This window comes from Talpa occidentalis, unplaced genomic scaffold (assembly GCF_014898055.3).
Source record: "Talpa occidentalis isolate TD23 unplaced genomic scaffold, MPIMG_talOcc4v2.1 talOcc4.566, whole genome shotgun sequence".
NCBI lineage: Eukaryota > Metazoa > Chordata > Mammalia > Eulipotyphla > Talpidae > Talpa > Talpa occidentalis.
In genome coordinates, this window is record NW_023604935.1 from 16,085 (window position 1) to 30,472 (window position 14,388).

At 48.8% G+C, this 14,388-nt stretch overlaps 1 long non-coding RNA gene and 1 pseudogene across 2 annotated transcripts; both read right to left on the bottom strand.

The window, feature by feature from the left end:
• Positions 1-7,525: 7,525 nt before the first annotated feature.
• LOC129144672 (uncharacterized) lies at positions 7,526-11,423 on the bottom strand. 2 transcript variants are annotated; one of them, XR_008549089.1, is made up of 5 exons: positions 11,393-11,423; positions 10,967-10,997; positions 8,685-8,771; positions 8,266-8,343; positions 7,526-7,760 (listed from the first exon to the last, which is right to left on the bottom strand). It is a non-coding gene; the product is annotated as an uncharacterized LOC129144672 (long non-coding RNA). The 2 variants fall into 2 exon arrangements; XR_008549088.1 differs by having other exon boundaries at positions 8,685-8,834.
• LOC129144673 (class I histocompatibility antigen, Gogo-OKO alpha chain-like) lies at positions 10,440-13,247 on the bottom strand (annotated as a pseudogene).
• Between the last annotated feature and the right edge of the window lie 1,141 nt (positions 13,248-14,388).

Here is a 14,388-nt window from a genome sequence, read left to right on the forward strand (position 1 = left end):
GCAGCTCCAAGGATCAGCAGCACCAGAACTTCCCTAGAGGGGCCCAATGCTCCTCCAAGTCCCCCTGGGCCAGAGGCCATAGGGCTCAGGGCTGCCTCTGGTACCAGAGACCCAGGGCTGTGCCCTCTGGGACAGCAGGACATGGGAACCATGGCCACTGCTGCCTCTGCTGTGAGTGGCTGGGCCCCTGGCCCACAGGCAGCACACGTGGGCAGTGGGCAGGGAAACTCCCTTCTCTGCTGCTGCTTTCAGAGCTGCCTGTGCTGGCTGACCACAAGCTACACAAAAGGGTGGTCCCCAGGAAAGGGGAGGTTCCAGTTTCCCTGCCCAACCCAAGGAAGAGTGAAGCTGAGCAGGGAGGAAGAGAAACTGGAGAGAGACTGGGAGAAAGAAGGAAGATGGAGAGCCAGAAGGAGGCCTGGAGGAGGCACATGGAGCAGAGACATGCGAAGAAGCTGCACTTGCTTTTTGGTCTTGTTCTGGTTAAAACACTAGATGTGGGTGAGAGGACCATGGGGAGGTTAACAATGGCAGCTTTTATCTTGATTTTGATTTTGCAGCTTCTGTCCCAGACATGCTGGGCTTCTTCTGCCCTTTCCTATGGGTCCCCCCCAGAAGGTACCTTAGACTTGTGGCAAGTTTCAGGCTTCACTGGCCTTGTTTTGGCCCAACGTGCTTGACTGGGCATTTACCCATGAAGGGGTGGGTAACTTTGGGTGCTTGATTTGGAAACTGTATTATCTATTCTTTCCCTCCTCTTCTTTTTATTGCTCACTAATGATATCCAAGTTCCTTTCTATTAGAGGTCTTTTGCACTAGAGTATGTGTTGTGTTGATGCGGTGGATGGCAGAAACTATTTAGAGCAGGCAGTTTTGGGGGTTCTAGGCTGTCCCTCACCTTGTTGTGTAACAGGTGTACATGCGGGGACACTGGCTCTAGCACAGGCAACACACCTGCTTCTTAGGCTGTGGGGGGAGCCTGTTTTGTCCTGTGGCTTGTGCCGTGTGGACCCGTTTCACTACTACTCAGTCGTTACTATAATCTGCATTCTTACTAGCCTCACCTCAGTGTGAGACAGCCAAGATAAAAGAAATTGTGGGCAGTAGGATGAGTTGTCCCAGTCTTATTTGAACAGGTGGACTAAATCATGGACTGGCCAGTCCTGGCCAAGCAATTGGGCCCGCTACACTGACGTGAAGCACCCTGGGAGATAAAAATTACATCCTGGCACCTTCATGGTGTGGTCCTTCTAGGCTTCTCATTGTTCTGCACATGGACTCTCAGTAATTTTTTTTCTCCTGCACCACACAGTCAAAGGACACAACTAATGATTATCTCCTCATTTCCTGGAGGGAGGAAACTGAGCACCCACACACAGCAGGAACATCATCATGTGCACAGGCACAGGCAGAGCCCAACCCAGAAGCAGCTCCCTCATCTCTACCTCGGGAACTTACCTTTTTTTTTTGAAAGGTTTATTTATTCATGCATACAGAAACCAGGGTACAGGCCAGATGCGCGAGAGGGTAAGAGGATTCACCAGAGACAGAGCAGGGAACAGAACAGGCAGACTGACGAAATACACTGCTGAGGGGAGCAGCGGGTGAGACAGGAGAGGTCTACTGAACCATGTGGGAATCTTGCCCGCCACTGGGATCGAACTTATGCCGGCCGGGATCAAACTCGTGCTGCAAAGGGGGTCCTCCACCATAGCCCATTGGGCCCTCTTCCTACCTTGTTTCCTGCTCTTACCCCCACCCCATAGCTTCAATTCTGCAGTCATATATCTAGTTTGTTTGTTGATCAAATTCGTGCTGCAAAGGGGGCCCAAACTTACCCTTTAAATAGCTCCTCCTAACTCCCTTAGGAGAACTGGGTCATATTCTGCTTTCCCAAACTGGCTCCCTCATGCATGAGTCTAATAAATCCTTACCCGGTTCAACTACCATTAGCACTCTCTGGTGAATTCTTTCCCTAGAGTGCAAAGAACCCACTCTTTTGGGTTGTGGTCCTCTAACAAGTGCAAATGGCAAAATAATGAAGAAACAAATGATGTCTGAATAATATTTTGAAAATAGTTTTGACCCATGGATTCCCCGCAAAGTTCCTGGGGACTTCAAGGGTTCCACAGACCACACTTTGAGAAATGCTTTTCTGGTCAACTAGGAGAGTTTTCCAAGTGTTCTTCTATGTCTTTGCCTCCTCTTCATTTCCTAGAATCCCTCTCCTTGGGTTGGATTCCCTGACTCCCAAAGCTTGTTTTAGATCTTTGCCCTGAACTCTTCTACAACTCACCCCTCAGAAACGGGATGCCAGAGCGTGTCCACTGCCTGAGACAGGATATGGAGGGACGGTGCTTCCCTTTGGGACTGGGAAGTTTGTGCCTGTTTGGGTTTTGTTTTATACCAGCTTAATATGGCGTCTCAGCTCAGAGAGAGATCTGACATATTCTTTAAGAGGAATACTACTGGCCCTTTTATTTTTCATGTGTCTAATGCATTTGACTTGATGGCCACAGAGCATGAAGAGCTGTGCTGTCCCACAAGATACTCTGAGACAAGGGATAATTCTATGTGTGCACGGAACACTGTGATGCCTCTAGCTCATTGGTTATTGAGCACTTGAAATGTGAGTTTTTTAGCTGAGATGTTGAATTTTTTATTTTTTAAAAGATTTGTTTTTATTTATACAAGAGCGGGGGTACAGGCCAGATGCGTGGGAGGGTGAGAAGATTCACCAAACAGAGCAGGGAGCAGAACAGGCAGACGCCCGAAAACACTGCTGCGGGGAGCAGAGGTTGAGACAGGAGAGGTCTGCTGCACCATGTGGGTAGCTCCCTAGACGGCCGGGAATCGAACCCACACTCTAGAGACTGCAGACAGCTTCACAGCACTGCACTCAACCTGCTGCATCACTGGGAAGGCCCTGAATTTTTTATTTTATTTTATTTAAACCAAAAAAATCCCTATATATGACTACTAGGTACCGTATTGGAAATGCATATCTATGGTGTCCTTAGTTTTCAGCATCTGTCTCCTCGAAATACTGTGTGACTCAAAGGAAAATGTGTATTGAAATTATCTTCATATGGCTGTCATGGGTTAGTCTGTGTGGGTCTGAGACACATCGTTAAAATATAACATGCCCAAGGAAATTTAATTAACACTTATTTCAACTACTGGATTGTAGAGATATTGTCCCTGCACCTCCTGCCTCTGACCTTGTGGGAAACCAGCCCCTCAGCCTGCATGACAGTGAGGAGGCGAAGGCAAAGTCCTGAGGTCAGTGGCTGATGGAGGAGATAATTTACTTTTTTTTTTTTTTTTTTTTGCTTAAGAACTTTCCTTTTTGCCCTCATTGTGTTATTCAGTTGAGGCAACACTGGTTTACACACTGTATGTGTTAGAGGCACAGGGTCACACCTCTTCAGATGTTTGTTACCACTTAACACCCAACATAAGGACCCCATAGTCCTCCACCATAGCCTATTGGGCCCTCTTCCTACCTTGTTTCCTGCTCTTACCCCCACCCCATAGCTTCAATTCTGCAGTCATATTTCTAGTTTGTTTTGGTTTAGTTTCATCAATCCCTGCTTTGTTTCTTTATATTCCACATATGAATGAAATCTAATATTTAACTTCCCCCTTCAAATTTATTTCACTTCGCATAATCCCATCTGTATCTATCCATGTTGCTGCAAATTCAGTATTTCATCTTTTTCACAGCTGAGTAGTATTCCATTGTGTGTATAGCTTGTGTTCTTTATCCCCTCATGTGTCGTTGGGCACTTAAGTTGTCTCCATCTCTTGGTTATGGTAGACAGCACTGCAGTGACCATAAGAGGCACATATTCCTCAGAATTAGTGTTTTACTTCCTTTGGATAAATACCAAGGAATGGATAGGTACCATGGGACAGGTCTATTTTGAATATTTTAAGGAATCTTCATTTGTTCTCCATAGGGCAGGGCTGTACCCATGTGATATCCATAGAAAAGGGAGGTTCCAGGAGTCCTGCCCACCCCCAATCCGCCCCCCCTCCCCAGGAAAGGTGGAGCTGAGCAGGGATGAGAAGCTAACGAATAGGAGGAAGATATGGAGTAAGATGGGGAAAGAAGACTGGAGGAGGCGCATGGAGCAGAGAGACATGTGAAGAAGAATTCAGGCTTGCTCCTCAGGCTTGGACTTGTGTCAGGGAGTTGGGGACATGGAGACCCTTGAAAGAGACAAAGACGTGGGTGAGGGATCCATGGGGAGGCTGACAATGGCAGCTGTTATCTTGATGCGAATTTTGATTTTGCTCTTGTCCTTCCAGACTTGCCTGGCCCCTCCTGCCCCTGTCCCATGGGTCTCTACCAGTAGGTGCCTTAGCCTTGTGGCAGGCTTTTGGGCCTCAGTGGGCCTGCTTTGGGCCAAGCCTGCTTTGCTGGGCCTTACCCATGAGGGGGCGGGTAACTTTAATTAATTCATGTGGGAACTATTTTAACTATGTTCTTTCTCTTCTCTTTCGCTATTGCACACTAATTCTCTATTGCACACAAATTAAAATTCTTTTCTATTGAAGGTCTTATGCATTAGAGTACGTTTTATCTTTAAGCAGCTGATGACAGAAACCATGTAGAGTGTACAGGTTTGGGAGTCCAGGGAACCTCTCCTGCCTGCTAACAGGACCAGTCTCCATTCCCACCTACCGTGTACCAGAGTTCCTTTTCCTCCACACCCTTCAATGGGTCATTCTCACAGGTGTAAGATGGTAACTCACTGTGGTTTTAATTGGCATTTTCCTGACAGCACATGACGATAAACTCTTATCCATGTACCTTTTGGCCACATGCGTGTCTTCTATAGAAAAGTACCTATTTAGCTCCTCTGCCCCCTGTTTTGATTTGCTTGTTTTATTGTTGTGGAGTTTTTTGTAGATAGTAACTCCTTGCTGGATATATGATGTGCAAATATTTTCTCCAAATTGATATTGTCTTTTCATTTTAATGATTTTTCCTTCACAATGTAGAAGCTTTTTAGTTTGATGTTATCCATTGGTTTCTTTTTGCTTTTGTTTCCTTGGAGCACAGAAGACATTATGGGCAGTGAAAATACTCTGCATGATAATCTAATGATGGACATAGGTCATTGTACATTTGTCCAACACCCACAGAACAGACAACACCAGAGTGAACCCAAAGGAAACCATGACTTTGGCGTCTATGACGTGTGGGTCCATCACTGGTAACACACATACTGGTCTGGTCTTATATGATTTGGATGTGACATATGAAGAGTGTTATAAGTTGAGCAGTGTAGTGTAATTGACTTTTGAAAGCATATTTCATGCACATATCAGAACATTTAAATCACACTCAAGGATACACATAAGTTAAGTATGTGTATTGCCTCCACCCCCAACACCCCAGGCAGCCAGTATCTGCTCAAAACCAGTTAGTGATTTATCATTTCTCTTTTCCAATAAAAAGTATATCTATGCTTCTGTATGGACCCTAGTGTTTGTTTTCCTGTCAGTAAAGGAGTTCAGGACACAGAGTGGGGGAAGCATTTGCATATCATGAATCTGATTAAGGATTGTATCTAGAATTTACAAAATAACACTTAAAACTCAATGAGCAAAAAGAACAAACCAAGTTTAAAAAGGACAAAACAGTGTTGTAAATGAGTGGTGCCTCGTTTGAAAAATGGACAAAAGACTTTAACAGACACGTCACCAAGAAGAGACACAGACGACAAGGAAGAACATGAACAGATGCTCAGCATCACAGGGCACTAGGGAAAGACAAAAAGAACAACAGTGACGCCATCACACCTGGTAGGGGCTGAAAAATGCAAACCCTGCACAGGTGCTGCCCAGGATGTGGACAATAGGAGCCTCATCGTTGCCAGCAAGAGTGCAAAATGGCACGGTCACTGTGGAAGATCTTTGACAGTTTCTTTGAAAACCAGAAAACCTGACATACAGCCCAGTGATCACTGCCCCAGCTAGTTACCAACTAATTTGAAACTTATATTTGCACAGAACCCTGCATGCATGCAAATGTTTATAACAGAACACCCATAAGTGTGAGCTGCTCATAGTGCTTCCTTCCAAAGACAACAGCATTTAAATAAATGGAACAAAAAGTAGTTTGGCAGGAAGAAATCTGGGAAACACTGCTTTAGCCTAGTGTTGAAGGTTAACACCATCAGTGATCAGTCAGGTGGACATGATGAGCACTGACATGTTGAATGGACAATGACCTGTACCCCTGTGGTCTGCGTCCCCAAACCCACAGTCCCACTGAAAAAAACAAAAACAAAAAAATACCTAAATTGAGGTACTATGTTCCTGAGCAGTCCTCCTTGATGGAGGCTAAGAATAAAAAATTAGGTTCCTTGGTGGCTCCAGGGGTTAAGACTCCACCTATGAAGCTATACTTAACCTCTGTAGCACAAGTTCGATCCCTGGCCAGGGAGCTACCCACATGGCGCAGCAGACCTCTCCTGACTCCCCGCTGCTCCCCTCAGCAATGCATTTCAGTCAATCTGTGTGTTCTGCACCCCACGCTGTCTCTGGTGAATCATCTCTCCCCCCATACCTCTAGCCTGTGCCCCAATTCTTATATGCATAAATAAATAAATATTTTTAAAAAAAGAGTAGAAAAATTAGGGTGGAGGGGTCACATGACCAGAAACTGTGGGTGGGGGTAGAAGTGATTAACATAGTTACTAAACCAACTATAGAAATGAAAAATGCTTAGGGCCAACTGCTATAGCAAGTATCAGATGCAATAGGACGTGTACAGACCAGAGCTGGGATACGCACATGGAGCCACTGCAGAGAATTACTGGTCCTGACAAATCAGCCTAGTCACACCATAGAAGTAATTCATGTAAAGACAGATGACAGTTGCGCAAAGGAATGAGCCCTCCCATCTAGAACACCACCTCAGTGCCCTTTCTGCCCTGGGAAGAGACAGCTCTGCTCCCAAGGCTGCCACCTGGGGCCTGCAGGCTTCTCCTAACACACCCGCCTTCTCCAGGGGCAGCTCTTCCTGCCTGCTGGGGTCTGCACAAGCATCTTCTTCTTTCCTTTTGTGTGTGGGGGTTGGGGGCAGAGTGTGGGGTGTGGACACGCACACCACTGAAGGAGGACTTTGTTTTTGGTGAAACTTTTCTTCTCAGAGGTGACCCAAGAACCTCCATCTGTGAACCCACGACCTCCCCAAAACATCACTCCTCACCAAAGTCAATGTTTCAAAAATGACGAAAGTCTGAGAAACTGCCATCCAGGCACACTGGATGGGATTATGGAGCATAAAATGGACATTAACAAAAACTAATGAAAGTATGGCGTTTAGTAATTATGTCAACGTTGCTTCATTAGTTGTAAAAAAAAAAAAAAACTTTACTCATGTAGGATGTTGACAAAATAGAAATGCTGTGGTATAAACAAGAACTGTGCTACCTTTGCAACTTTTCTGTAAGTCTCACAGTATTCTTTAAATGTTATTTTTTAAAAGATTTATTTATTTATGCATACAAGAACTGGGGTACAGACCAGAGGTGTTGGGGTGACAGGATTCACCAGAGACAGAGTGGGGAGCAGAACAGGCAAACTGACTGAAACACACTGCTGAGGGGAGCAGCTGGGAGGTCAGGAGAGGTCTGCTGCGCCATGTTGGTAGCTTCCTGGCTGGGGATCGAACTTGTGCTGTAGTGGCTGCAGATAGCTTCATAGGCTGCATCTTAACCCCTTGCGCCACCAAGGAGGCCCTAAATGTTATTTTTTTTTTAATGCCCTCCAAATTTTATAGGTTGTAGAAGGAAAAATCTAATTTCCAGTTTTCCTAGGCCTTCTGAGGAGAAAAGATGGAAACCTCACACACAGGGCAGGGCTCTGGAGTCTCCTCTCCTCTGAGCCCTGGTTTTCTTGCTGCACACAGAGCAGCTCAGCCCCCAGGACCCCGCCCTCCAGGACACCCAACTCTGAGAATTCTTTAGAATTCTTTGTGAGCATTAGGTCTTTTCCAGACTCCAGATCAGCGCGGCAGCGCCCCCGTGTGGCCACGTGGCTGAGCACAGGAGCCCAGAGCTGCCCTTTCTCCTGCTCAGCCAGGCCCTCCCCAGGCTCCCTGGGCCCCCAGCGGCAGGACAGGGATCTGCACACAAGGGGGCGCCCAAGTATGTGTCAGTTTATCCTTATTTTTAGTCTCTAGTTGTCTCCAGGACATAACAACTGGTTCCTAGGTTCTAGGCAAATCCCCAAATAGACAATCACCTTACATTCTCCATCCTTGGATGAAGGGCGGGGCCTAGGAGAGCCCCCAGGGCACTTACTAGGAAGATGGGGAGACTCCTGTAAAAGAGAGCAGAGGATGGAAATGGGGACTTTAGGGGACAGAGGTGGAAAGGGGTGTAGGGGGAGCCAGAGAGGACCGGGCAGGGAAGGGGCAGCATAGGGGACCCTGTGAGGGGAAGTACTGTATGAGTGACATGGGGCTCTCACTGGGGGGCTGGAGCGTCTGTCTCCCCTGGGGGATGCAGCAGTGCTGGCCTGTAACTGCCCAGGGAACTGCGCACATCCGGGGCCTTGACCGTCCTTGCAGGGCTGGTGTCACCCCCACACACGCACATGCTGGTGACGGAGAGGACTGTAACAGGGGTTCCCCAGGGGAAGATCCAAGTTCCCTGACCTACCTAAGCAGGGTTGAGCTGAGCAGGGAGAAGAAGCAGCTGGAGAAGAGACTGGAGAAGGAAGGAAGCAGGATGGAGCCAGAAGGAGCCCTGGAGGAGGCACACGGAGCAGAGAGACACGTGAAGAACTTGCACTTCCTTCTTGACCTTGGACTGCGTGACACAGATGTGGGGAGAGACCCGTGGGGAGGTTACAATGTTAGATTCTATCTTGATTTTGCTCTTTTCCTTCCAGACTTGTCAGCCCCATCCACCACTTTACAATGGGTCCCCGCCAGGAGGTGCTTTAGGTGGCAGGCATTCAAGCCCTGTTTGGGCCAACCCTGTTTGGTTGAACATTTACCCACAAGGGGATGGTGACTTTGAATGTTTGATTTGGAAACTTTATTCTTTCCTTTTTCTTTGTTGCACACTAATTGTATTAAAGTTCCTTTCCATTAAAGGTCTTACATGTTTTGTCTTGATGCAGCAGATGGCAGAGTATGGGGGAGATAGATGGTTAAGGGGTGTCCTTAACCCCTCCTTACCCAGGACATCCCCCTCAGTTCCCCAATGCTGGGGTGTCAAGGAGATTCAGGGGGGCCAAGAGGAGGAGAGCAAGGCCTGAGCCACCCTGGAGGAGCAGCCCCGGGGGCTGATTCTGGGGCTCCAGGACCGCAATCCCTGCAGGCAGGTCAGAGTCAGCCCCACTCACAGCTCCAGGCCACTGACAACTCCTCTGTGCTTTGACCCTGCAGACACCACTTGGGATAGTGTGAAGAAAAAGAAATGAACAGCAAAATTAAATGGAATCTTAAAAACGTAGAAATAATTTTTTAAAATCTGTTTATTTTGAAAGACACTTCATGGGACATGGAATCCTTGTCTGATAGCTCATTGTTATCATGACCTTGACTGTCACGGAGTTACTCTGGCGCACGTGTTTATTGTGAGAAAACAGCCACTGATCAATTTATTGCCTTAATTTATTAATGGTTTGTACAAAATCACTTCCTACTTTGCACCTAAAACAAAGATCTGGCATCTGGCTATGCATTCCACCCACCCGACAACTCTACCTGGTCCCACGAGGGGGTGTGAGAGGTGACCAGGCTCTCCTTCAGTCCCTTGGGACGCGCTGAACTAGAACCAGGGAACCAAAAATGTTCTGGCAGTTTCCCAGAGAAATCACAGGGCACTCAGAGAGGTAGAGAGAGAGAGATTTAATTGTCACACCGGTGGGCTCAGCGGGATCGCTCCCCAAAGAGCTGAGCACCCAGGAACAAGAATGGCAAGGTTTTATACAGTTTGTATGAGATACTTGCTATCCCATCTCTCATGGTATAAGTGTTCTTTATTGTTTGGGAAGGAGGTTCAAGGGTGTCATGGCTACCACCTCAGGCAAGCAGTGAGTACACCAGCAACTTCTCCGCTCCAGCAAGCAGCAGAACCAAAGCAGCAGATTTGGGAAGGCAACAGAAACTAAGCATCAGACTCCCCAAGCAGCAGGCTTGGGAAATGTCCTGCTTCAGTTATCACTGTGTTTTAAATCAGGGGATCGTGAATGGATCAAGAAGGTGTGGTCCATAGATACAGTGGAATACTACTCAGTGATCAAAAACAGAAACTCATGCCATTTGGGAAATATGGATGGGGTCGGAAGGGATACTAAGCTTGATAAGTCAGAAGGAAAAAACAAATATCATGGTTTCCCTTATATGTGGGATATACAGAAATCAATCAAAGGGTCAGATTAAAGACAAAACTCGCAGCCTGATCCTAGATCTGAGGCCTACAGCAGGGGGAAGGAGAGAGATGGTTCCAAATAGGGGAGGGAAGAGCACAAGGGACTGTAGTGATGGATCATGGGTGCTATGGTGGTGAGAGAACCATAAGGACTGTAGTCCTGAGAGAGAAATCAAATATTATACAAAAATTAACAGTGATGTAAGGGAACAAATAAATAGATTGAATAAAAACTTTTATATCAATCACTGACAGCTAGAAAACAAATAAAATTAAATAAAGCAGAGGATTCTGAAGTTACAAAATGGGGGGGGGGAGGAATCCTATAACATTCAGTCCCACATAAGGCAGAGCTCTCATTCTCTGAGGGAAAATAATATTGAAGAAATTCAGGTGAATTACATTAAGTGATAACATTCTCAGTAGTCCAGTGCATCCTAAGACTGTCCCACTCACAGCTCCCCACAACCTGGCCCCATCCACTGGTGTGTCCCAGGGGGTGAGAATTCCCTCTAAGCTGTCCTCTGGGGCTCAGGACCCAACCCTTAATCCACACTTACCTGCAGCCTGACTAGTTGATTGCGTGTCCCCCTGTGGGAAGAAACATCATGTGAGACAGGGAGGAGTCAACCCATGGAGTCCTAAAGGAATCCCCAAGTCACAGGGAATTTTCTAGAACTGTGACTGAAGACCCAGGTCAGGACTGGGATATATGAAGAATGGATATGAAAGGGAATTGGAGTCTTTCCTTAGCAGGATCCTTCCCTTATGACATTTACTGGGAAACAGATCCCCACCACCACAGTTATAAGGTGAACAATTGGTGATGCATTTTCATAAGTGCCTTACAAAGAGTGAGTGTTCGCAATCAGCTCCAGACTGGGCAACACATGTGTGCGGATCATACTCCCTACTAACCAGGAAGGGCAAGTTCTCCCTGGACATGAAAGCCCCCAGTGGACAAGATCCCCCACTCCCTTCCCTACCTGAGCGCTTCTTCCTCCACATCACAGCTGCAGCCACCGAGCTCCAGTGAGCACAGCTCCAAGGAGAACCAGGCCAACAATGTGGCCCACGGTGGAGTCGGTGGAGTCAGTAGGGACAGTGGACTGAGGAAGGGGCACTGGAAGGGACGGGAAGGGGAGACCCTGAGCCCCAGGCCTCAACCTGACCCTCTGAAGATCTCCAGAAGGGCTCCTGATGACCCTGAGAAGCTCTGTGCTCACATTCCCTCCTTACCCCAAGTCAGGATTCGGGACTCCAGCAGCCCCTCATGCTGCACATGGCACATGTATCTCTGCTCCTCTCCAGAAGCCACCACTACAGCCGCCCACTTTTGGAAGTTTCCATCCCCACCAGGCCTGGTCTCCACCAGCTCTGTGTCCTGGGTCAGGTCCTCCCCATCTCGCTGCCAGGTCAGGGTAATGTTCGAAGGGTAGAAGCCCAGGGCCCAGCACCTCAGGGTGACCTCATGCTCAGAGGTGGGGTGGTGTGTCATGTGTGTCTTTGGGGGATCTGAGGAGAAGGGACAAAAAGTTCACACTTTAGGTTTTTCCTTCCTGGACACTGAAGCAGCCTCACTGACCATCCTCAGAATGAACATGACAATTGGTTTGGAGGGAGGAAGCACAAAAACCAGAAACCAGCCTAGTCTGAAGAATCTGGGATAATCCGGTAGGAGCCCAGGGTAGGAGGATTCAGGTCTCTAAGGAGAACACAGACTTTTGCTCCTGACCTGGGTAGAGGATGAATAACAGAAAGGCAGGAGTCAGATCCAGAAATGTCCTCAGACCAAAAACAAGGCCTTGAAAGAGAAACTCATGGTTCCCAGGATGGCTGCCTGGTCAAACGGATCCAGGAAGAGTTATTTCAGGATGGCCTCCCCTCCCTCAGGAGAGACTGGATTCCTTAAGCGTCCAGAAAAGTGGTGTCTTCTGGGCGAGTCTCTCTCTAGCACAGAACAGGACACCCAGGGGGACTCTCCCTCTCTGCCTAGAAAGCAGCTGCTGTTCTGCCCATTATTCCATTTCCCTGTGGGGCGCCAGGAGAGGGGAGGTCCGAGGCCTCGTGGCCCCTCTTACCTGTGCGCTGCAGCACCTCCTTCCCCGTCTCCAGGAGTCTGCGGAGCCGCGGGAAGCACCTGCTCTGCACACTGTGCCTGACGCGCTCGGCCCTGCCCGCCGCCTCCCACGCGCGCTGGGTGATCTGAGCCCCCGAGTCCGCGGGGTCCAGGAGCGCAGGTCCTCGCTCAGGGAGATGGAATCCGCGCCGTCGTAGGCGAACTGGTCATACCCGCCGAGGTTTCCGTGGGGACCTACTTCACAGCCACACATTTTCTGGAGAGTGTGAGACCCTGAGCCCCGCCCAGCGGTCAGCCCTGAGGTCACTCCCCAATCGCTCACCCCTACCCTGAATAAACCTAAACTGAAAATGAATGGGCAGGCAGGAAAGTCCTGCCGGCTCTTCCCGGGGAGGGTCCTGGCAGATCCACCATCCTCGAGGGGTCAGTGGACCCTGAGACTCGGGACACCCCGGCCTTATGGTGGGAATGGGGGTGACCTGACCCTGGCCCCGCTCCGCGAAGCTCACCGTCCTCGCTCTGGTTGTAGCGGCCGCGCAGGTCCCTCAGGAGCGCTTTGAACCACTGCGCGTTGTCCCTTTGGATCAGAGTCTCCTCGTCCAGGTCCTCCTGCCCCACCTGCCCCGCCCAGGGCGCCCGCGGCTCCGCGCTCTGGCCCAGGGAGTCGCTGTCCAACCGCTCGAACTGCGCGTCGTCCACGTAGCCCACGGCGATGAAGCGGGGCTCCCCGAGGCCGGGCCAGGACATCGGTGGAGAAAAGCCTCAGGGAGTGGGGGCCTGGGGGCGGGAGGGGAGACCCGGGCTGACCCTCCTCTCATTGCGGGCCCAGGGCCCAGGGAGCTGGGCCTGGAGGGGAGAAAGGGGCGGGGCCGTGAGAGTGAAAAGGGGCGGTGGGTCAAGAAGGGCCCAGACTCAGGGGACCAGAGCACTCAGGGGAGGCGGGAGGGACAGAAGGGGCCAGAACACAGGGTGCCTGCAGGGGGTACAAGAGGTTGGGGGGAGATGAGCCTTTCCTGGGGTCCTGCACCCGCAGTGGGCTCCTTGCTCCTCCCTCCTGGAGCAACAGTGTCCAGCTGGACACGCACTCACCCGCCCGGTCTCCATCAGGCCAGGGGCCCCCAGAGCAGCAGCAGGAGGGTGAGGGGCATCACACCCCATCCAGGGGTCTGGGGAGAAGGAGTCCAGGAGGGTCCTTGGAGACTGTGTAACTGGAGCAGGATGATGCTGATTGTCTTCCCTGGACACCCCCAGGAAATGGGGAGAGAGAATGGGGTGAGTGTGGGGTCATCAAGGCTGCCCCACCCCACAGAGCCTGTGAGAGGGAGACATGATGCCGTGACAGTGTGACATCCACAGACAGGGGAGGCTCCAAATTCTCCAAATTCTCCAAATTCTCTTCCTCACCTTAGGGAGGAGTGGATTTGGGCTGGGAGAAGCAGCAGCCTGGGGGAATGAAGAAAACTAGTAGTATTTTCAAATAATTGTGAATATTGATACTAAATTAAAACTGTACACACAGTAGTTTTCTCAAAGGTTATTTGCAAAGTGAAACCTGAAATAATATCAGGGAATATTTCCTATTCTGTTACATTTCCATGGGCCTCTCTTGCATATTGGTTGGGACTTGTGCTAATGCATGATTTTTTAAGGTGATACATTGTTTCACTAAGTTACATAGATTTTTTAGTGTTAATTACACTGGAATCAAATGATCAAAATGTTTTATTTTTTTAATCACAAATCCCAAAAGAAAATTTGTACTCTAAATTGTCAAGTAGTGATGCACTCAATTTTTCATAATTCTGGGTTTCTCTGAGAGCTTATATTTTATCAGGCAAAGTTACTGCCATTTGCCAATTGTTGATTTTCTTCAAAAACAGACACTCATTTTGAGGAAAGTGT